This window comes from Lemur catta, chromosome 1, assembly GCF_020740605.2.
Source record: "Lemur catta isolate mLemCat1 chromosome 1, mLemCat1.pri, whole genome shotgun sequence".
Lineage (NCBI taxonomy): Eukaryota > Metazoa > Chordata > Mammalia > Primates > Lemuridae > Lemur > Lemur catta.
The window spans coordinates 188,709,671-188,732,072 of record NC_059128.1 but is presented as its reverse complement, the minus strand read 5'-3'; the positions used below and the strand labels follow the sequence as shown (position 1 = coordinate 188,732,072).

Sequence of the window (22,402 nt, the reverse complement as noted above, 5' to 3'; positions counted from 1 at the left end):
TGAGATAGTAAATGTTTGTTGGGTTGAACTATAAACTGTTATACAGCAATATGTAAGTAAGAGAGAAGGCAAAGACCAAATAGTTAGATTTTTTTTCATTTAAAATTAATGTACAAAAGTCATAATTGTCAGAAAGGAAAGGACCTGTGCTGTGACCATGGACCACACTAGGGCCTCCACGCCAGCCACAGCAGACTCTCGCTCTGCAACCTTGGGCAGGCCACAGCGCCTGCTCGCAGTGTGGGATGAGGGCTGCATGACAGTGCAAAGCCCCCAGCACAGCTCCTGGCACTGAGGATGCATGGCAGTGTGGTGGACATGATTCCCTGCCCCAGGCTGCTCTACAGTCACACGATGGCCCTGCCAGCCTCTTGGACTACAGTACATTGTAGGTAGATAGGTGTCAAAAGGGAAATCCAAACAATGAGGGGACTAGGGAGAGTCTGGGAAACCATATCCCAGAGGCCATTCAAAACCAAGGCTTAGAGCCTGTGACTGGCAGAAGTCCTGCACAGAGCGAGAATACTGTGAAAAAAGTACAATGAGGAATTTAGCCAGAAGATGACAACTTACACTCAGTTCATCCTCTGTTGTTATGAAAAAGCTTTTGTTGGAAAGACATATTAATCCAGTCAGTAATTCACCGTAGGGTCACATGGGTTAACTTAAATCTGATCTAATCAGTAGTAAGAAGGTGTTTGTTTGTTTGTTTGTTTCAAGCAATCCAGGAGAAAAACCAAATCAAATTGCAGGTGTGTTTTAAAAAGTCAGCCATAGAGGTACAGCTACAGGCAAACACCCAGAATGGCCACCAGAAGTGAGAAAATTACTCCAAACCTGGCTAAGCACTTATCAGAGTGGTTTTCTTTCACTGGAAACCAGGTACAACTAGTGTCCATGGATCTTCACAGCAAACCACACCAGCCAAGCATTCCTAATCCACAAAGAAAGCTCTTTACTGAGTTTGGCTATTTCTGATGTTGATGGGCTGTTGTTAGCTTAGTTTTATTCAACATAGATACTTAATTCCTTCATTTAATCTATATATATTTATTGAGTGCTTAAGATAATGCAGGCATTTTAACAGGCATAAGGAATACAGAGATTAAATAAGACACATTCCTGCCCTTATGGTGCACAGGCACATAAACAATTGTACTATGTCACATATTTATATTATTTATTTATAACATAATACATATATAATTGGTTAGGGCTCTAATTAAGCCTTGGGGAAGGAGGGGTCAGGAAAGATTTTCAGAGTAGGTGATGGCTGGGCTGAGTTTCAGTGAAAATTAGGAATTAACTGAGCAAGTGAAAGAGTGGAGAAGACAGTTCAGGCAGAGGCTACTGCAAAACAAAGGCATGGAAGCTAGAGGCAGCATGAGTAGGCAGTTCAGCAGATTGGTTTTGTTAGAGCACAAGGGAGTGGCAAGAAATGAGACCAGAGGTAAGTAGGGCCCGGATATGGAAGGTCTCTAATGCCAAATTTAGTTTAGGCTTTACCCTGGAGAAGGCATGGAAGAGTTTGAGAAGGGGACCCGTGTGAATAGGTAGACATGTTGGTGGACTAGGGGAGGGATTTAAAGGGTGCACCGCCAGAGACTGGGTGGGACAAGTTGCAGTGGCTGAGGTGAGAAGTAACAGCATTTGTAGAATTGGGATGGTATCTGTGATGGGGAGGGAATGATTTGAAACATTTAGAAGGAAACATTGGTAAGACTTGGTGACTGATTGCTTATGGTAAACGAAGACCAGGGAGGAATCATGCGTGTGTCTCCAGGGGCCGCCACCATCACTGAGATGGAGGGTACCTGCATAGGCAAGTTAGAGGAGAAGACGATGCTGAGTCAGTTTTGAATATGCTGTACTTGAGATGGTTTAAATAATGTATTTATTCTCCCACAGTCTTCAAAAGGTAAAGTTAAATTTAACTATGGTCTAAATTGAAGGTGGCAAATGCTGTTGTTAACGGACATCACTAATCCATCATAGCGTCCTTGCTCACACAGCCCAGACGCACCTTCAGCACGATTTTCAATCTATTGTTCCATCCCCACAAGGTAGCAACTATGTTTCAACACAGATGGCCACTAAAGAGTGCGTGAACTGGAAACCTGTCTTTATCCCTAATCTAAAAGCTTGAATGAGTATCATTCTTTAAAAGAGACATGTCTTGGATACATGATTTGGGGGTATCCTTGAAGTGAATTATATGTTAGCAAAATTACATAACCCAAACCACACTGATCATGAGTACCAGAGCCACTGGGAAGTCTTAGCACATTTCTGAAAGATTTTTAACTTAGTTTAAGGTTAAGGCAGTGCAGACCATGGTGATCCGTAGAGTCCAATTTGACATTTATTAACTATGCGATGGGCTAGGGTTTCTCAATATGACTCCAGCAGGACCCAAGCCTATTAATGCTCCATGGAGGGTGCTGGGAGCAGAGGAAGTCTTCCTGAAGGGTTACAGGGAGATGATTAGGATTACATCCCCCTCCTTGAGAATTAGGAGGAACAGCAGCATACTGAAGTTTGAAAAATCCTACTGTAAAGAAATCCATTTAGCTTAGTTTAGCCCAGTGTCACCCACAGTTATATGGACATGGAAGCCGCCTGTCACATGACACCAGTGAACAGCCCTTGAAACTAGGATTATTTCAATCCTCAAAACATACCCATTTTTAAAATGAGAAACAGAAGCTCTAAAAGCACACAGCCACAAAGCTGGCAAGGGAGATCTAAAATCAGATCTTCTCTTTCCAAGGCCTGATTCACAGGATTACAGCTGAAGGGAGCAATAAGTATTAAAGGTCAGGGCTGATATCTGGGCTACACATTCACTTCACAAAGGGAACATGGGGTCACTGCCAACATTCTTACTTGGCAAAGCCAGATAAGGCTTTCTGGGTGGTTCCCCACCAGGGCTGATAGCTCATCCTGTCTTTCAAAATCCTCCACCACTGGCCCTTTCTTCTAGCATCTGTAAAACACTATTCCTTTACTCTTTGTTACACCCCTGAGAGAAAGGAATTCTGACCTCCAGGCATTTGTCCGTGCTGTTTCTGATGCCTAGAAACCTTATAGATTACTGGGTGCAGGAAGCTGTCTCTCACTAACGATTCACAGCCAGGAAGTTTATTCAGGAGCGCTCAGGGGATCAACACCTGTGGGGAGTAAGGGCAGTCAGGGCAGAGAGAAGCTGAATTCTGATGCAGCTGCAAACAAATGCCTCGCTGATCCAGTAGGATGCCCTGGAACTGGGCTGGCCCTTAGAGTGGGTCTAACCTGGGAGAAAGGAGCCAAGCCTTTATGTCCCAGCATCAACCAGTCGTTAGATATGGCCTGCTCCTGAAAGGAGGCACTGACTTGGCTCTCCTCAGTCAGGAGCAATCCCAAAGGGGGTCTCAGTCGGGGACTGCCAGCTGCCAACTTTGCCAGCAGCTGAAGAAATGAGTACTTCCCTACTGAAAGGGCGGGGAGGGGTGTCACAGATCTGGGCTGCCTGACAGTGTCTTAGTTGTATAGTTGTCTGCCTTCTACAGATGCCAGTAGAACTTAGTGTCTGGGCTGTGGGCTCTATTATATTAACTCTAGCTTTAGTAAGTTTCATGGGTATTAGTTTTATTTCCCTACCTAGTCTGCAAAGCCCCCCCAAAAGTTTTGCATTTCTTTTGTATCCTAGCAGGGTTTAACAAAGTTATCAATAATCAATATGTATGTAGAGGAAAGAGTAATGGACTTGGAGCCTGAACTCCTAATTTTAAATCACAGAACTGCCACTTATGGATGTATACAGTGACACACATCACTTAATTTCCGTGAATCTTAGTTTCATCATTTATAATATGGGAATAAAAAAAGCCTTATTGTACCCAAGCTCCAGTGTTGTTGTGAGAATAATAAGATGGTGAACAGAAAATGCTTTGTAAAGTAAAAAACTAAAGCCAATATTTCACAATGTTGAGTATTAAATAGACACCTACTATGGTTTAAATATGGTTTGTCAACAACAAAAGTTATGTTGAGGCTTGGTCCTCAATGCAATGGTGTTGAGAGGTGGTAGAACCTTTAAGAGGTGTTTGGGTCAAGGGATCCACCCTCATGAGGGGATTAATGCCATCTCTTATTTACTAAGAGAGGTGGTTGTTATAAAGCAAGGTGCCTCCCGTGTCCTGTCCCTTTTTGCACATGCCTGCTTTCCTTCTGCTTCTCCACCACGTTGTAATAATGCAGCTAGAGGCCCTCACCAGAAGCTGACCAGATGCCAGCATCACACTTGGACTTTCCAGCCTCCAGAATTGTGACCCAAATAAACTTCTTTTCTTTGTAAATTACCCAGTCTCAGGTATGGTGTTACAGCAACAGAAAACGGACTAAGACAGCATCCATTAAAGGGAAAAGAATATTGGGCCAATAAGAGTAAAACCACGTATAAATTCCTTATGCAAAAAAACATTTATAAAATCAAAACAAATTTACAAAATAAATATAAACAAAAATGATATACAATTAATCTAATACTGATTATCATGCTAGATGATGTTGTCTTATTGGCTTATATATATTGTACTAACTGCAAGGACAAGGTTCATTTGGATTGGATATGCCTATCTTCTGTGTGCCATGCAATAATTCAGTTTTCTCCATTTTCTCCACTGTGAAACTGTTTATTTATACAACACACCATTTGGCTCTCACATAAAAGTATGTGTAGTAAATGTACCTCCATTTCTTTACATTTTCCGTTTTATTTGCCAATCAGAATATGTATCAGGATTTTAATTTGGCAGTATATATCCAAAAGTCCATATAACAGTAACTTTAAAAATTAGGGAACAAAAGAAGTGCAAAACTTACACACTGAAAACTATAAAACATTGCTGGGAGTACTTAAACAAGATCTAAATAAAGGGATTGTAAGACTCAATATTATTAAAATGGCAGTTCTCCTCAAATTGATCTATAGATTCAACACAATTCCTATAAAAATTCCAGCTGGCTTGGGCAGGAATTGACAAGCTGATCCTAAAATGTATATGGAAATGCAAAGGACCAAGAAAAGCCAAAACAATCTTAAAAAAGAACAAAGTTGGAAAACTTACACTTACCAATTTTAAACTTACTATAAAACTACATTAATTAAGACTGTGTGGTACTGGCATAAGGGTAGACATATAGATCAATGGAACAGGATTGAGAGTCTAGAAATAAACCTTTACATTTATAGTCCATTGATTTCTGACAAAGGTGCCAAGGTAATTCAATGGGGAAAGAATAGTCTTTTCAACAGATGGTGCTGGCACAACTGGATATCTGTACGCAAAAAGATGAATTTAGGTACCTCACACTATATACAAAAATGAACTCAAAATGAATCATACATCTAGTGTAAAAGCTAAAACTATAATACTTGTAGAAGAAAACTTGTAGAACATCTTTGCAACCTTGGGTGAGACCAAGAGTTCTTAAGCACAACACAAAAAGCATGATCCATTAAAAGAAAAATTGAAAAAATGGACTTCATCAAAATTAAAAATGTGCTTCCAAAAACATCAATAAGAAAATAAAAAGTAAGCCACAGTCTGAGAGAAAATATACACAAATATTATTCTGGTAAAGGATTTGTACCCAGGATATATAAGGATCTTATATAAATCAATAATAAGACAAACAACCCAATTAAAAATGGGCAACAGTTGAATAGATATTTCACCAAAGAAATATGAATGGCTAATAAGCATATGAAAAGATGCTCAACATCATTAGTCATGAGGTAAATGAAAATTAAAACTAAAATGAGATACAAAATAATTATTGGTGAGGATATGGAAAAACTATAGCTTTCATACATTGCTAGCAAGAATGTAAGATGGTATAACCATTTTGAAAACAGTTTGGCAGTTTCTTAAAAAATTAAACATAAATTTACCATATGATCCTGCAATTCCTCTTCTAAGACTCTACCCAAGAGAAATGAAAACATATGTCTATACAATGACATATATGTATTCATAGCAACATTGTTAAAAATGTCTAAAAAGTGAAAATAATCCACATGTCCATCAACTGGAAAATGGATAAATGAAATGTGGTATAGCCATAAAATGAAATATGCAACAGGAAGGAACAAATTACTGATATACGCTACATCATGGAAGACTATCAAATCAATATGGTAGGTGAAAGAAGCCAGATGCAAAAGATTACATATTGTATAATCTGATTTATATGAAATGTTCAGAAAAGCCAAATCTATAAAGACAGAAAGCAGCTCAGTGGTTGCCTGGGACTGAGAGTAGGAATGAGGATTGATTGCCAATGAGCAGGAGAGATATTCTGGGGTGACGGAAATGTTCTAAATTTGGATTGTGGTGACATTTACAAAAACCTGTAAATTTGAAAATAATTGAATTATACACTTAAAACAAGTGAATTTCATGGCATGTAAATTATATCTCAATAAAGCTATTAAAAAATTTAGAGAATTGTTTTTCCCATATAATGAGGTATCTACAGGCAGCCATGTCCAGAGTTGGTATAATATTAACAGTTTTTTTTTTTTTTTGCAGTCATCAGAGACCTAGACTCTTTCCCTTTTTGCCTCAGCTATCAGTAGCGTATGTTTGTGGTCTTGTGGTCATATCTAGACTTCCTTCCTGGCTAGACAAGGAAAAAAAGCAGAGAGTGAAAAAACTATTGACCATTGCTTCTTGGCCCTTTGGCTAAGATTAAGCATAGTATCAACTTTTATCAGCTTAATATTTGTTATATCTTTTATTTTAAAAGTCAGCCATTTTTAAGGATACTTCTGAGAAGCCCCACTCTTAGATGTCATTGGCTAAAAGAGTATCACATGACCATCCTTAGCTGCAAAGGAGTATGGGAAATGTAGGACTATTGCTTCCTCCAGTCAAATCAGGATTCTGTTAGTAAGGTAGAAAGGAAGAATGGATATTGCGTAAAGCAGCTCAAAATCTCTGAGGTTGAGAGATATATCTCAGTGTCAATGTAAACACAAATAGAACCAGCACTGCTTATACCATAGAACAGTACTTAGCTAGCTATAAGGCGATGAACCAGAACATACTTATTATTAATGGTTTCTTAACAAAATGAAAATGATTAAATTCTTAGTGAAAGCATAAGGGCTCCAGAGAAGCTGTCTGTTACTCTGTTGAGAAATACCAAACAGAACAAATGCTCATTGTTGTTCATATGTTTATTTTTATGACAAAAACTTGAGGGCCAAGCCATTTGGTATAGTAGAAAGAACAGGGGTCTTGAGTTAGAAATGTCTGGATTTAAAATTTGGCCACACCCTTTAGTAAGTATGCTTTGGGCAAATTCCATAACTTAGCTAAGCCTCAATTTCCTCTTCTGCAAAAGAGGAATAATATTATTAATACCTGCCCCATGGGCTTATTGGGAGGACCCAGCCCCTGCTTCTGCCTCCGTCCTTCACAACTCACACCCCAGAGTGGTACAACCCTGCTTCCTACACCAGCAATGAGAGATGAGTCCTAATTTTTTTTCTTGCCAAAATTAAACAGCTGTCCAGCTATGGTCTCCCCACATTTCCCAGGCTGAGAATTTTTCTCAAGAGAATTTCTACTTAGAGATCATCTATTCAAAACACACACATGTACACACACATGCATGTGTGAACACAAATTATGATATCAGGAGGGGGGAGCAAACACACACACACACACATACACACATACAAAACCCACTGAAGATAAAATTAACATGTGGAGAACAACATTCTAAATATACTTTTATTTTTGTACCCAAAGGATTGTAACCTTCCTAATAGTCAATCCTTTTGCAGAATCAGAGCACTTAGAATAACATGCCAACCCAGTTTATGTACTTGGCACTTTAAGAAAGGTGGGTGCTGTGTCAAGTGCTTGTGAAAGCAGGTGTGCAGGTGGGTCGGCTGAGACGAACCCCAAGTCACCCATTACTGGCCCATTTATTCATACATCAGTTCAGCTAAGCCAACATGGAGCCTATTCCATCATTTTCTCCCTGAAGCACAAATACAACTTAAAATAGGAGACTCTTCAAATCATCTGATTGTGATACGTTTATAACTTTTAAGTGGTTCGCAACTTTAGTACCTTTTTAATAGTCTCAGTTAAACACTGACTGAATAAAACCCATATTTCTGCAAGAATGCTATGTATCTCAAAGGAGGACACAAAAGCAAAATTGTGAAATTTGTCAACTGAACGGTAGAACAAATATTTAGTATCTATCTTTATTCTCTATAAAATATCCAAATTGTGATGGTGATAATCTTGACAATAAACAGCATTTAGTTTAACTAATTAAGAGACAGGAGCAGGCTGGCAAAACTGATACAATACTTTAGGACACAGTGTTACAGTTTGGTTTTGCCAGTCACTCTTTATCAATAATTTAATGTTTTCCCCATCCTATGACTCATCTCACTGGTATGACACTTACCTACCTATTTTTCTCCTCCTCTGTGAAAAGGGGAAGAGAACGATGGCGTGAGCCTCCTCTCCCAGGGGAGGCTAAGAAGCAGCACAGCTCTCTCCCATGAGCAGCAGCTCCGCCTGCCAAACCCGAACAGCTGTCCCGACTTCTACAGCTGTGGCTGCCGCTGTTTCCCAGAACTCTCCTCCAGCCCACCGATTGAGAAATCCTGTCTGTCCTTCGGTGCCCTCCACAGCAAACGGCAGTTAATTTCTACTCCTGGGTTTGTGCAAAATTTCTCCTATCCTGAGAGCTGCCACCTTTCACATTTGAATTACAAGTCAATTAAAAGCAAAACAAAACAAAAATCTTTTCTCTCTTTTCTTGAGAGTCATTCTATATTATAGTTACCATGTTCCCGCTTTTCCCCTCTCACCCTAACCCAAATTATGGAACACAGGAAAAGCCCTGTCACCCCACAAACATAGACCAAAGATAGGCCCCATCTAACACAGCTTTGCCTACAGCTTAAAGTAGAACTCACAGTAGCAATGCGGATCTGGTTATAATAAAAAGCCCTGCACAATAAGTGCCTTTTCTGCTATCCTGACCACACAATGGCTATTCCATAGCAGAAGACAGCTGCTTACATGTGTATTTTCAATTGTTGGAATATTTTCACATTTGTATAACATGCAATTTCAAAACACAATTGATTGCTTAGTTTTCTTATTATGGGTACAATTAGGCTCATAGATCTCATATTTATAAGTGAAAGCAATGGCTAGGGAAGGGGAGGGGAGAGTTGGGCAACAGCTGGGTTTTTATTTACTTATAAGAGAATTCACTAAGTATGGAGGTGCTTGGTGTGAGGAGCTGGGTATTTTGCACCTGTGCCCCACCCTGACAAAGCATACCCTGCTTTAGAAGGTAAGTGTGTGAGGAAGACACGCTTTGGATGACAATTTACAGATGTGAAAAGGGTTATAAAGACTGGTCTGAGGATGCAGGTCTGCAAAGTCAGGGGAGACCCGCATAGTAGGGTCCTTGGAGGATTTGCAATTAAACTCACTTACTCATTAAAACATTTCTAGAAGTTTTATTTCACTTACAACTTCCTTGTGTGTGAGAGGGTGGCGTAGCTCTCGGGATTCTCACGTGAGAGGTAAACCCAAGTGTCTGGATTCTAGAGCCAATGCTTTACTCAAGACACTAGGGGTCAGCAGCCTCCAAAAGTTGAGTCAGGCTAAGTGCCCTAGTTCCGGGGGTGCTGCTAGGAGTGGGTGGGGACTGATTCCCACATAGGGAGAGTCCAGTAGGCACTGTCATGGCTTCCTCAACCCTGCACCCCTTGTTTTAGTAACAACTTCCACTTTCATTTGGGTACCTCACCTCCTCCTGCAAAGCCCAGGTGCTTGGGGGAAGCTGATCTGGCAGTGAGGCTTGTGGCTCAGCCCAAGTTACTTTGCATTATCCCATCCCTTGGCTCCACATAGTCAAGGATAAACATGTCACCCTATTCAGGCTAACGAGATTGAGGAGAAATTTGCTGAGGATGAACCAGGAAAATAGTTTCCTGGCTCTTCTGAGAGAGCTCCTGGAAGAGGCCATTTCTCTTTTTCTGGACTGGGATGGGGATAAAGAAACTCAAAGCTCTGGATATATAGACAGTCATCTGCTAAGTATGGGAGGGGATAACTATAAAATGAAGCGGACTGCAAAAACCAGAGCAAAGAGGATCAGAGGGGAAAAAAAAAGTAACAGGGTTCCTAGTGATGTCCTGTTGGGTCAACGAAGCAAAGTCTGAAGCCTTCCCAGCCAGACTTTCCAGGTGCAGAACAAATCTCATCACTATGAAGCCAGGTTGAGCTTGATCTTCTCTTATTTTCATCTGAAGGCATCTTAAATGACACACTGAGGAGAAAAAAGGCGGCAACTACAAGCAAGCTTTGGAAAATGTGGTAGCAAGTGATCTACAAACTACTACTTACTAAGCTTTATGCTAGCTCCCCCCACCCTGCAGTCACCAAAGCTCTTCAGCAAATACATGACAGGCTCATGGAGCCAGACCACTTGACTGAGGAAGAGTAAGTGAGGAAGACATTGTGTACTAAAGGCCTGCCTCTCTGCCAGTTAGCTGTGAAGCCCTTTTTATTAATTGGTTCCATTTCCTTACCATGTGCTTAGTAGGGGGGATGTTTTTTTAGAAATATATCGATCACACTTATATTCTCCTACACCGGGAGGAACAGGAGGCTCCCTGCCACAGACCTTTGAAAAGCAATGAGCCGGGAGAAAATAGCCCTCCAGCTCCCGGTTTTGGCTACCTCCCTCCGTCACCTGCTCAGCCTGAAGCTGTCTCTAAATCCTCGCAACTCTAAAATGGTAGGATTTCCATAGTTCATTGTAATGGGCTTTCACCTGTAACTCAGTAAAGAACCTAAGAGGGTCCAGGAAGCCCTAATACAGCTCCAGAAACCAGGAAAAGTAGATTCCACCTCTCTACTTTCCATAGGTTATTATACAGAAAGAAACATTGAAGGGGTCATCCTATTATGTTTTAAAAGTGTGAGGCTATACTGATAAAGGGCATGGATTTTGGAGTCTTGGCAACTCCTCTTGCTAGTTGTGTGACTTTGTCTCTGAGCTTCTGCATCTGTAAAATAAGGATAGATAAGGCCTGCCTTTCAGGTTGCTCTGAAGTTTAAGTGTAATAACACTTGTAATGGGGTTGGCACTCAAAAAATAGTTGATAGGATTATTAGTTCAATATTCCTTGAAAGGAAGGAGCACTGTGACGGAAGAAAACAGAGAAGCATCCAACATTCTCAGTGTATATATTTACTTCCCACCCACGGCAAGATTCCCTAAGTGTAGCAGGTTCCAAGAATTTGGAATTCATGTTCCTTGCACAGGGTCTGTACCTACGTTAGGGAGTTCGGATTTTCAAATAGAAGTCACAAACTTGTGAAGTAATTGCAGGTTTGGAGCTACTAATTCATTAATTATCTAATTCCCTAGGTAGGTGTTATTTGTAGTGAAGCAATGTGCAAAGGAGCTACCAAAAATTAAACAAATAAATAAATGTAATGGTTATCTTTGTTTTTCTTTTTAAAGACATGGGCTCCTAAGTTTTTTTTATCATTCTCTGAAAATCAGGTGCTCAGAGGAAAAGTGTAGGACCCACATCTACACATCTGTTCCAAGGTTCTGTCCTAGGCAAAGGACTCGCAGGGTACCCTGGAACAGAGGCTGGAAGGGAGGCAATCTTTCTCTGTTGCATGGTTCACACCTTTTCATAATTCTATGGCAGACTTTAGTGGTTTCCCCCCAATATCTGTTTTCTCCTTCTTCCTTTTCTAGCTGGGCATACGAAGAAAAATACATCTTCCAGCCTTTCTTGCAACCAGGTATGTGGGGGTCACAACCGCATGGCTAAATTCTGGCTAACTGCATCTACGCAGAGGAGTCTCGTGTGACTCCTGGGACGTGCCCTTAAAGGAAGGGAGGAGATGTGTCCTTCCTCTTCCCTTTCCCCGCTCCACAGGCTGGATAACAACACAATAGTAGGTGTTTAAGCAGCCAGCTTGGACCATGAGGCAGAAAGCCATGTACTGACCTTGAGCAGGAAGAGAAACCAACCTTCAATCATCTTGAAACCGCCTTAGACTGCCGACCTCCGCGCTTTTCTTACTCGCATGAGAAATAAAATCCTCTCCTGTTTGAAGCACTGGCATTTGGGGTTTTCTGTTACTCACAGCTAAACCTGGTCTGAACTGATAAGTTTGCTATATCCATCGTTTATGTTTTCTCCGTTCATCTGCGATATCAGAACTGCACTGTTTTTAACATGGCAAGCCACTTATAAATGGGGTACAGGTTCATCAGTCATTCCCATCACACTCCCCAAATCCCACTCACATCCTCCAGAATGAATTCCACCCACAGCAGAACATCAGAAAGGTCACCTCTTACACATAGAAAGAAAAAGCGATTTTTTAAAAAACAGGCATGAAACCCTGTTGCTTATTTTACAGAAAACCCTATCTATTCAAGATGACTTCTTGCTCCTACGTTAGCTGGCAATTTCATGAAGCGAAGAAAATTTTCTCTAGTTGCAAGTGACACAAACCTCTCAAATGCCTACTATCAATTAAAAATAAAATGCTTGTTATTTACAAACATGAATTAGATACAATGTACTCTAGAGGAAGGTCAGGGGCCTTGGCATTCAGATCTAGGAGTGTTTATTTGGCTTTGCCACTTACTTGCAGTGTGACCTTGGTAAGTGACTTAACCTTTTATTCAGTTTCTGTCTGTAAAATTAAACCTACTATAGTACTTGGAAAAAAAACTAAATGAGCTAATATATGCAATGCACCCAGCACATTATAGGTGCTATTATAGTAAAAGGTCCTCTTTGTTTGTTCTTTTGTTTTTGTTTTTTAGTTATTTTTTATTGAGGTAAAATATACACATATAATTTACCATCTTTACCATTTTTAAGTGTACAGTTCAGTGGCAATAAATACATTTATATTCTTTCTGTCCCCTTTTATCCCCTTCTCCCCATCCCTTTCTTGGCCTCTAGTAACCACCAATCTACTCTCTATCTTCATGAGATCCACCTTTTTAGCCCCCACATGTGCGAAAGTACATGCAATATTTATCTTTCTGTGCTTGGCTTATATGACTTAACTTAATGGCCTTCAGTTCCATCTGTTGCAGCAAATGATAGGATTTCATTCTTTTTTATGGCTGAATAATATTCCACTGTACATACATACCACATTTTCTTCATCCATTCATCCATTGATGGGCACTTAGGTTGATTCCATATTTTGGTTATTGTGAATAGTACTACAATAAACGTGGGGCATAGGTATCTCTTTGAAATATTGATTTCTGTTATTTTGGATATATACCTAGTAGTAAATTGCTGTATCGTATGGTAGTTCTATTTTTAGTTTTTTGAGAAACCTCCATACTGTTCTCCATAGTGGCTGTACTAATTTAAATTCCCACCAACAGTATACTAGGGTTCCCCTTTCTCTATGTCTTCACCAGCATCTGTTCTTGCCTGTCTTTTTGATACAAGGTATTTTAACTGGGGTGAGATGATATAGCATTGTGGTTTTGTTTTGTATTTCTCTGATGATTAGTGATGTTGAGCATTTTTCCATATATATTTTGACCATTTGTATGTCTTCTTTTGAGAAATGTCTATTCAGATCTTTTGTCCATTTTTAATGTGATTATTTGGGTTTTTTCCTACTGAATTGTTTGAGCTTCTTATAATTTCTGGTTATTAATTCCTTGTCAAATGGATAGTTTGTAAATATTTTCTCCTATTCTATGGGTTGTCTCTTTGCTTTGCTGGTTGTTTACTTTGCTGTGCAGAACTAGACCCCCATCTCTCACCACACACAAAAATCAAATCAAAATGGGTTAAAAACTTAAATATAAGACCTGAAACTATGAAACTACCAGAGGACAACACCAGGGAAATGTTCCAAGACATTAGTATGGGGAAGGATTTTTTGTGTAAGACGTCAAAAGCACAGGCAACCAAAGCAAGAATAGGTAACTATTTTTGTAATAGTAACATGATTACATCATGTTCTTTTGTTTTTTATTGGTATCAATGAAAGGCTATGGATTTCAGGTCTGTAGAACTGTGATTTAATAAATTTAGTCTCTGAAATGGATTAGTTTTATAATCATAGTGGCCTTAACTACCTTAAGACTTTGTTTCTTCAACTGTCAATCAGCTTATAACAACAATACTGATATTATTAATTTTGGCAATAATGATTGCTAACATGTGTGATTATCAGGTGTCGGGCACTGCATCAAGTCCTTTATTTTCATTATTTCATTAAAACCTATTTTTTAACCTATTAGAGATATTTTCAAGGATATAAACAAAATGAAAAAGTGATTATAAGAACACTTTGTGTGAAAAAATTTACAAAATTGTAAGGTAGACACAAGTATAGAATTATTATGGACTGAAAAGATAACTTCTTTTAAAAGAAAATACCCCAATTTTTAGAAAGCAAAAGACTTGAATCATACTAGAAGGTTATAAAAAATGTTCCTTTTTAAAACTTGTATTTAATTTAAAAAGTAATGTAAAATATATAATGCCAAAATAGAGGTACATGCTTATATAACTGCTTACCATAAAGGTGATAAGAGAATGTCCATGTAGAATAAAAAATGTATTTTACTTTAAATCATCCTCATCATTTGATCTAGAAAAAAATAAGTAGCTGGCAATTCCTAAGAAAAATATAATATGTATTCATATGCACTGTGTGTAAATATATATCTAATATATCTGCATGTACTTTCTCTCTTTTACTTATAATAAATAAATGTTTATGTTCCAGAATATAGGTTTACTGTTCCAGAATATAGGTTTATGTTCCAGAATATAAGTTCACTAGAAATCAGAAATTTCTCCCCTTAGAGAAACAACATTTATAACAGTATCTTACTTATAACTGCTATCATTCCCAATTGAAAATTCTTCCTGATATAAAATCCTTGTATATAGAATCTTACTTTTCTATATAACTTTTCCACAAATGCAAGAATTTTGGCCAATTTTGAGTTATTCCTATTGGATGTAATGAGGGACTAAAGGACCCAGGATTGGGAGTGAAAAGAAAAGCAAAGCAGATGCCAGAAGTGGAGGTTATTGCAGGGCAGCCTTGGAAAAGATAGAGGAAGAATCCAACCCACAGATGATTAAAAACTGCATGTTTAAAAAAAAAGACTTAGATGTCAACATTTAAATATAGGGATTTTTACATAAAAATCCTGTGACCTGCATTTTCAGCACAGCCACAAATAGCTGGCCATGCACAGTGCTAACAGGTCCCCTGAGACTGAGCCCACTCTCACGCGCCATCCGTCATTTAGAAATCTGCTTGGGTTGTATTTAAGGCATATGAATTTACATATATGAATATAAGGTATCTGAGCTTGCACACACACCTCTGCCGTGTGTGAAAATGACGTCAGTGCAACTGCAGGTCATGGGCCCATAGCAACAACAAAAAGATCTGGCGTGGTTCAGTTCTTCTTTTGTCATGGGACACTCACAGCCCACCAGCTGGCAATGACCACGTGGACAATCACTGCCATACAATAGCCGCAGAGCAGCCATGGCCATGGAGGTCGGTACTCCTCAGACTCAGTGGTCTTGTTGCAAAGTTCACCTTCTAGCACCGGATACCACCTGTGTATCACAAAGCTGGTAATGATATTTGGCCCCTCTTGGTGTTGTTTGTGATCCTAGCTTTGAGCAGCTGTGAATCAGTCCCTTTCCTGTAGCTGTTAGTGGGGAGGGAGCGGCCCCAAGAGGGACACCTAAAACAGATCAGAAGACTCTGGCTCTTGGGACTCAGGCATGACGTTATCATGATTAGAGACATGTCCGGAGGTCCCTCGTGCATTGGGAGGTTGGCCTGAGAAACACCTGCTCCATTACATTCAACCTCTCCTTTCAAAGGTGGGCTCAGGGAGGTGGGCACCAACTTGGTCATAAAATCAGAATGTTATATGTGTTTCATTTATATTCATTTGTTCATATATTTATTGGTGTTATATGTTGAGTCCCACTGAGGTAGGGACTTTGTTTTGTTAACTACCATACCCTGGCAGTTAGTGCAAGCAAATAACAGATGCTCAATTAATATATGTGGATTAAGTGAATGAATGAAAGTCTCACTTTCTTCTTCCTGGAAGCTTCCTCTTTCCAAGACCAGAAGGACTCTCGCCTGGAAGACTCACCTGGAGGACTTCAATTGGAGGTCCCGAATGAACGGGATCCCAGGCCTTGGTGAAGCTCCCCCTAAAATCCAAACTCTACCTTGAGTTATAGTTCTAGAGTCCAAATCTGTTGTATCACATCTCCACTTAGAAGACTGCAATAATTTTCTCATTATTTTTAGAATAAAGTTCAAATTTTGAAATGAGGCTGAGAAGGCCCTTTTGATCGGGTCCCAATGCATCCGTCCCACGGAGGCAGCCCTATGGAAGGAACTCCACTGTGTGCCCATCTCTCCCGCACTCCCAGGCTACGTGGCAAGCTCCTGACTCGCCCATCAGGTCTCAACTTAAGTCCTCCCTATGTTCTCAGCACCACCCCTTACGCCCCCATGATGGTGCTTACACCTATTGGGTTGTCTGTCAACTGGCCAGTTCACTGTCAGGCTTGTGTGTCTTATGACCTTGGTCAGCTATGCCCCTGGCACCTGCCTCCAGGAGGCAGCAAGGAGATAAACAAATTTTATTTTGTGCCAGGTTCAGTGTCATGCTCTTTGCAATCGTCCATTTCATGATTTCAGAGATGAGAGAGAAACTGAAACTCAGAGAAGTGAAGTAATCTGCCTAGGGCTGGGATTCAGATTTGAGTCCGCAGACTCCAGAGCCTGCTTTCTCCCCACTGTGCCTCATGGTGGCACTTACCTTTGCTTTTTCACAAGAGCAGCCAAGGCAGCATACCTGTGTCTGAGTGCCCCGACAGCACTCACACCCTTACCTCAGGAAGAAAGAATGCCTGAGGGGATGGAATTTGCCAGTGGTTACTCAAGACTGCACACAGAAATATGAACAAAGCCTCTTGATCACCAGAGAAAGGAATGTAGGTCAAATAATTGCCCTGCCCAGTGTCTCCCTCTCCCTCTATTACCCAACACTTCTCATTTGCATATTTGAGCCCACAAGTGGAAGATAACTAGATGGAAAATTCCAGGAGCTTCCCAACTATCATTAAAAGCAAAGGCTCAAGAAATAAGGTAAGGATTTTAAAATCATTTTCTGTTTTACCTTATGATCATTCTAATTCAAAAGCTTAGATTCATTAATTTGTTGAGAGATGACTAGGTATAGAAAATTGTAGTAGGCCTCTAGAAAATTAAGTCTTTTTGGGATGTTATGAAAGTGAAGTAAGCAATGATTATGATTATGATAAAGAAAAATAACTAATATTAATTATGAGCCAGGTACACACACCACCATTTAATCATCATAACAAGCCTGTGAAGTTAGATACTATTAAAACTCCCATTTTACAGATGTTGAAATCAAGGCACAGAGAGGTCAAATAATTTCTGCAAGGTCACATAGCTAAAAGGGACAGAAAGGATTAGAACCCAGCCCAGCTGGTTCCAAAACCTGCTCTTACTATGTAATGCCAACTTTCTATTAGGCTTTTAAGTATGAAATGTCCGGTTTCCTTAAGTACTAAGTTTGACAGTTGCTATCTCTGACATTTCACTTTGACATTTCTTCTTTTATGTTTATTGTGAAGGTACATCCTCAGTCTTTCAAACACACATTTTGGCTTATGATTATCTTTCAAAAAATATTTAGAGCAATTTCTGTGAAACCATGGCTAAGTATGTACAACACTGGCCGGGCGTGGTAGCTCACATCTATAATGCTAGCACTCTGGGAGGCAGAGGCAGGAGGATCACTTAAGGTCACGAGTTCAAGACCCAGCAAGAGCGAGACCCTATCTCTACTAAAAATGGAAAGAAATTAGCGGGGCAACTAAAAATAGAAAAAAATTAGCCGAGCATGGTAGCACACTCTTGTAGTCCCAGCTATTCAGGAGGCTGAGGCAGAAGAATCGCTTGAGCCCAGGAGTTTGAGGTGGCTGAGCTAGGCTCATGCCACAGCACTCTAGCCCAGGCAACACAGTGAGACTTTGTCTCAAAAACAAAAACAAACATACAAAAAAAAGGACATACAATACTAATTGTTAAATAAAATTTATAGGAGGCCATTGGTTTGGACTGAGCTTCTGCATTCAGACCAACCAAAATGGAGTTACTCAGGTTGAAGTTCCATGACACCAAGTTGAAACTAAATTGCTCATCTGACCTTCCAAGAAATCAGGAGAGAAAGAGATAACAGCCAAATCCCCAAACAGGCCAGTTTTAGCCCGCTTGATAAGGAAGTCTCTGCTTTAACCTCTCCAAGGAAAGTAACTGCGAAACAATCAATCTGGTTTTTGTTCTCTGTTCCTGCTTTCCTCAGCCCTTTTCTGTCTATAAAGTCAACTTTTACTTTTCTCATCTGAACACCCATTCTGTTTTATAGAATGAGGTGTTGCTGGGTTCTAGAATTGCAAATGAAGGCCAAATAAAATTTAAACTAAATTGGTTTGTAATTTTGTCTTTTGACAAATGTAAATGGTACTTTCTAATAGTTGGAGTTACATTTTTCCAGAAAAAATTATTTCAAAATGTAGCACAGAATTATTCTAATAATTTTTCAATATTAATTTGTATTTTACAAATGTGTTGTTCTCAATAAGAAACTTTACAAAATTAATTCTCTTTATGGCGACCACAGAAAAGAAAGAGGAAATGCCCTGGGAGGAAGAATCTTAAGGTTTTAGAAGGAAAATTGCAAGTGACTGTACAAGTTCTACATGTTAACCTAAGGGAAACTAAAGGACATCTATAAAATCAAGTTTTACAGTGGCCTGCTGGATGCTATTACCAAAAGGGACAAAATAAATATTCAGGTTCAAAAGCATGCAATGACCTTGCCACTTTTAAATACCATGCTGCAGAAATGAGTGGTATCATTGCCTCCTATTAATCTAGAGGAATTTTAAAAACAGCCCTTTACATAAAGAATAATTTTGAAGGGTTTAAGGTTGAACATGCAGATATGGGTCTCCTGGGCAACAGAATGCCCAAGAACAAACACAACAAGGAAAGTCAGTCATGGAAAAGTGGAATAATTCAGTAGCTAGCTGTCAAGTCCTTGTTCTAACTAAATGACATCATCTGGAAGAGACACTGTGGTGCTTGTCCAGAAAGTTTCAGTCATTTCCCTTCCTGACACACAGCGTACATGGTTTTAGTTTTTATCTCCCTTTCATAATTTTTGCCTTGGTATTCTCTGAGGCTGATTATTACTTCATTTCTCTGTGGTCAGAGTAACACTTCTTTGCCACCAAAGTATTTAATGGATCAAGACTTTGCTTTAGTATTATATAATGGTTCTCAACTCTTTGCATTGAAACTTATGTCCTAAATCAAAACTCCAAATGTTTTTTTACAATTATTATCGTTACCTAATAAATGTCACAGAAGAGGGGGGGCTGAGGCCACGCAGATGGCTTTCTCCCTGTTACCTGCAGATGTCACTGCCCCAGTCATGCTATGTTTACATTTCACATCTCTGCTTTCCTCCGGGGCATCTGAGAAGGCAGGTGTCCCTGCCAGGTCTCTTTTGCAAGAAGTGGTACATCGAAGACTCGCTGAGCTCCAGCCAGTCACGTCATGCCTCTCTGGCTCCTCAGTGCTCCCCACATACACTCTCTCTCCCTAGGATCTGCCAATTCAACGTGCTTTATATGGCTTGTATTTCTGCCCTTCTCTCTTGCACTGCCCCATTCCTGTTTTAGTTTAGGAGTATTTTCTTTTAGAACTATTATCTCTCTGCCAGAATGCACTCTCACCGCCATCAGACACCACCCCCGTGCACACTGTTTTCATTCCATCTTCTACTATGTCCAGAATGATCTTTCTGAAAACCCAAATCTGAGCTGCAGTGGCTCTGCCCAAGTCTAAACACCTAAGCATGACACACAAGGCCCACTCTGATCTTTCGCTGCCATCCTTGACTGTGGTTCACCAAACTTCAGTCTTCATATATTTACATGGTTTGCTTCATTTAAAAGGCAGATTGTCAGGGTCTAACCTCAGTGATTTAGATTTATTATGCCTGGGGGCAGGCCCAGAATCTGCATATCAAATGCTTCTAATATATGTCTGATGCAGCAAAACCCAGGAGAAACATTGCTGACAGCCTCCCTGTTGCTGTTGGCCTCCCTCCACACACCCCACTCCATGGTTCCCAAAGCATCCTGCCCTTCCAGGCCACCATAATTTTACATATGCTCTTCCCTCTGTCTGGAATGCCTTTTTTCACATGGTCCTGGCAAATCCTAATTAGTTTTCAAGACCCAGCTCAAGAATCTTCTCCTCTAACCTACTCAAATTAAATGAATCCTTCTTTTGGACTGTCACTGTGCCTAGTGCATATTTTTTATCACATTTATTACCTGGCTTAGAGACTGCATGTTAGGCACCCCTGTCCAGGTATCAGAGATAGAGTTTCCAATTCCAGCTTTGCCTCCTTACCAGCTGTGATATCTTGGGCAAATTACTTAGTACCTGTAAGTTTCATCTGTAAATAAAGCCAACAAAAGTACCTATCTCATTCTGCTGTTGGTACTGTCCTGGGAAGTACTATTACTAGTCAGGAAACTGAGGCAGACAGATTAAGTTTCCAAAGATCACATAGCTAGTGAGTGGAAGAGCTGGGATCAGCCCAGAGGCAGTCTGGCTCATGCCCACATTCCTAACCACTGGAGACCTGTCTTCCCTACTAGGAAATAAGCTGGCTAAGGACGGTACAGAAGTCAGTTGAGCTGCCAAGTGTCTAAGTTTGTTTCTATCCTGCTCAAACGTCAGAGATAGTCTTCAACAAACTGTTTGGCAGAAGCACTGGGGCAGGAACAGGGCAGGCTAAGGGACTTACTGACCATGTCTGTCTCCTAGCTCCCTGGAACTGTTCACAGCTCCTTCACAGAGCCCTTGGTCTCCGTCCTGCTTTCTTAGGTCTTCTCATTCTATCTCACTTCTACAAGACCGGACTCAACATCACTTCTGTGACAGATATCAGAGCCCTCTGCAGACCAGTCAAATTACCATCTCTAGGGGTGGGTCCCATGTGTATTTTTAAAAACAACACCACTCCCCATCTGCGCATCATCCCAATCAATGGCTAGAGTTGGAAACCACTGCCAGGAGCCTTTTCCCTCCCCTGGGCAGCTTCCTGCATCTTGAGATTGTCTTTGTGGGGAGCCTACCATTTTATTATAATCCTGTTTTTTTGGCCTCTTATAGTTCTTAATCATTATTGTGCCACGGAAGGCACCTTTGGCAATCTGGTGAAGACTGTGGACACCTTCTCAGAGTGATGTTCTTACACACATATAGTAAAAAAACATAGGATTACAAAGAAAACCAATTATATCAAAACACAAATATATTGACCACTGGAGGTGAGTTCTTTGACCCTGACCTTAAGGTTAGGAATCTAGTCCTTTTATGTATAGTGGCCTAACACACACTTGGTGATCAATAAATGTATGCTGGAAGAATAAATTCAAGAATAAGCCACAACTATTTCCTATTGAGAGTAAGTGTTTTAGTAGCAGGAAAGTTCCTTACCTGAGGGAAACTTTAGCAATGCACTATTTAAGAGCTCATGGGATTCAAATGTTATGCAATCTACTTCTGAAACAAGTTCTTAAAGCACCTAAAAATTTAAAAATTGGCAGCCTTTTAAAAAAATCAATAAAATTAAAATTCTGGACATGGCATTATCACTTTGAACCTTTTCGAGATCTTCCTCTCTTGTGTATCAGAAATTGTAGGGAAGGGAAACTGTGGCTGACTCAGAGGCTTCTGTACTCAGATAAGAAAAGGGAGGGATTTGGACTTTATTCTTGCTGTGATAGGCAGAATAATGCCTCCGCCAAATATGTCTATGTCCTAACCCCCAGAGCTTGTGAATACGCCACCTTACACAGCAAAAGGAACTTTGTAGATGGGATTAAGTTAAAGATCTTAAAATGAACAGCTTATCCTGGATTACCTGGGTGGCCCAGTGTAATCACATGGGTCCTCGTATGAGTGAAGCAGGACGGTCAGAAAGGAGATGCAAGGAGAGAAGCAAGGGTCAGAATGACGCAGGGACGTGACTCAAGGCAGCCTCAAGAAGCTGGAAAAGCCAGGGCACAGATCTTCTTCTAGAGCCCTGACATCTACCTCCCGAAGGGATCAGCCCTGCCAACAACTCGATATCAGCCCTGTATGACCACTTCAGATTTTGAGCCTCCAGAACT

General features: G+C 40.2%; 1 protein-coding gene and 1 pseudogene across 3 annotated transcripts in view; one reads left to right on the top strand and one right to left on the bottom strand.

The window, feature by feature from the left end:
• LOC123630220 (schwannomin-interacting protein 1) overlaps positions 1–22,402 on the bottom strand; it is a 125,483-nt gene that overhangs the window by 74,453 nt on the left and 28,628 nt on the right. The window lies entirely within an intron of this gene.
• Positions 6,709–6,833, top strand: LOC123631013 (annotated as a pseudogene).